Source organism: Microtus oregoni, unplaced genomic scaffold (assembly GCF_018167655.1).
Source record: "Microtus oregoni isolate MIOR12 unplaced genomic scaffold, Mior012 000091F_ref0000469, whole genome shotgun sequence".
NCBI classification, from domain to species: Eukaryota; Metazoa; Chordata; class Mammalia; order Rodentia; family Cricetidae; genus Microtus; species Microtus oregoni.
In genome coordinates, this window is record NW_024544600.1 from 4,520,944 (window position 1) to 4,523,328 (window position 2,385).

General features: G+C 58.1%; 1 pseudogene; it reads left to right on the forward strand.

The window, feature by feature from the left end:
* Window positions 1-616: 616 nt before the first annotated feature.
* Window positions 617-1,489, forward strand: LOC121442356 (annotated as a pseudogene).
* The last annotated feature ends 896 nt before the right edge of the window (window positions 1,490-2,385 follow it).

Here is a 2,385-nt window from a genome sequence, read left to right on the forward strand (position 1 = left end):
GCTACCGAGTTGTGTGGCCTGAAAAGACTTTAGGGGATCCTGGTGACACTACCGCAATGCAGTCTGTAGGAGCTACTCTCCAGGGCAGGCAGGCAGGGTAGGGATCCTAAGCAGGTGCGCACACCAGGAAGCTTTGGGAGCTGGAGAGCAGAGGGCGGTGCTGGCCCGGTTGGGCGGGCAGGACTCCTAATTCACGTGTGTGGTGAAGCCACTGAGAAAGGAAAGAGAAACCCAGAAAACCGGTTCTCCAGCCTTAGCTGTCCATGCCCCTACGTCAAAGTCCCTGGAGTAAGTAAGGCAGGGACGCCCCTAAGGAAGAGCAACTTGGGGGCTGCCCCAGATCCTGCGCCCCAGAGCTAATTACCTCGCTCGCCCGGAGTGCCGACTCTTAAAGGGAGGGGAGCACTTTAGGGCTCTCCACGGATTCCCTGCAGGCTGGAGGCGTCGGGGTGGGGCAGGACGGGGGTGGGGGCGGAGGAGCGCGGGAAAGCGGCCTTAATTCCCAGTTCGCCAACCCGAAAAAGAGGCTCAGCCAGCCTTAAGGCAAATGTGTCATCTACCTTGCAGTCCCCGCGGGTCTTTGAGCCAAAGTTCCCTGGAGAGTAAAGTTGAATTCCTATCATCCTCAATTTCCTCGCCGCGGGATCGCAGCGAGACCCACATCTCACAATCAACGTCACAGAATGGAGCCTTAAGACTGGGAGTTTTGGAGATGGTTTTATCCAAATCTCCATTTCAGAGATGGAAAAACTGAAGCCCGAATGCACTGGGCAAGGACAGGAGAGGGACTCGAACCCTTGTCTTTGAGCTCCAGTCGCGGTGCTCTTCCCGGCTGCGCGGTCCTGACTTCGGCGGCTCCTCTTGTTGCCCGCAAAAAAGCGCGGTGGCCGCGATGGCGGCCGACGTCGAAGGGGACGTGTATGTGCTGGTGGAGCACCCCTTCGAGTACACCCGCAAAGAGGGGCGCCGTATCGCCATCCAGCCCAACGAGCGTTGCCGAGTGCTGCGCCGCAGCACCGAGCACTGGTGGCACGTGCGGCGCGAGCCTGGGGGTCGCCCCTTCTACCTCCCCGCGCAGTACGTGCGCGAGCTGCCCGCACTGGGTGACCCTGCCCCGGCCCCGCAGCCTTCCGTGCCGCAGCCGCGCCCCGCAGTCCCGGAGCCTCTGGCCTACGACTACCGCTTCATAAGCACCCCGGTGGGTGCCGATGGATCCTCCACCGAGCCCCGGGGACGCGCCAGCTCCCTGTGTGGCCCTGCGCGACAGCGCGCCGGAGGCCAGCGCAGCAGCCTGGCGCCGGGAGGACCCGCCTGCCTGTACTTGTGGCCCGCAGCGCCGGTGCGACCGGCGCAGTCCCTGGACGACTTGGCCCGCGGCGGCACCGCGCCCCCTGCCGGCCTCCTCGGTAGCGCCGGCCACTTTAAGGCCTCCAGCGTGGCGGGATCCTGGGTTTGCCCGCGGCCCCTGGCGCGCAGCGACTAGGAGAACAGTAAGGAGCAGTTTGAAGCTGTGGACTCTCACTCATTCTTCCCCAGAAGCTTAAGGTGGAGATCGAGTTAGATGAGATGGTGGATGTGAAAGTCGAGCATCTGCTTCTCTTTGGGACAGCCTCCAAATTTTCGGTTCCTTTAAAACAAAACAAGACTGAAACTCTTTTTTTTTTTTTAACTTTTTTTTATTGAGAAAAGAGAAAAAAAAATTTCCTCCTCCTCCCAGCCTCTCATTTCCCTCCCCCTCCTCCCACCCTTCTCCCCCTCCCCCCACTCCTCTCCCCCTCCCTCTCCAGTCCAAAGAGCAGTCAGATTTCCCTGCCCTGTGGTAAGTCCTAGGTCCTCCCCCCTCCGTGCATTTCTAGGAAGGTGAACATCCAAACTGGTTAGGCTCCCACAAAGCCAGCACATTACGTAGGTTCAAAACCCCGTGCCATTGTCCTTGGGTTCTCATCAGCCCTCATTGTTGGCCATGCTCAGAGAGTCCAGTTTTATCCCATGCTTTTTCAGTCACAGTCCAGCTGGCCTTGGTGAGCTCCCAATAGATCAGCTCCACTGTCTCAGTGGGTGGGTGCTCCCCTCGTGGTCCCGACTTCTTTGCTCATGTTCTCCCTCCTTCTGCTCCTCATCGGGACCTTGGGAGCTCAGTCCAGTGCTCCAGTGTGGGTCTCTGTCTCTGTCTCCATCCATCACCAGATGAAGGTTCTATGATGATATGCAAGATATTCGTCACTATTGCTCTAGGATAGGGTCATTTCAGGTTCCCCATCTCAGCAGAGGAAGTTCAAATGGCCAAAAGACACTTAAGGTCATGCTCAACCTCCTTAGCAATCAGGGAAATGCAAATCAAAACAACTTTGAGATATCATCTTACACCTGTCAGAATGGCTAAAA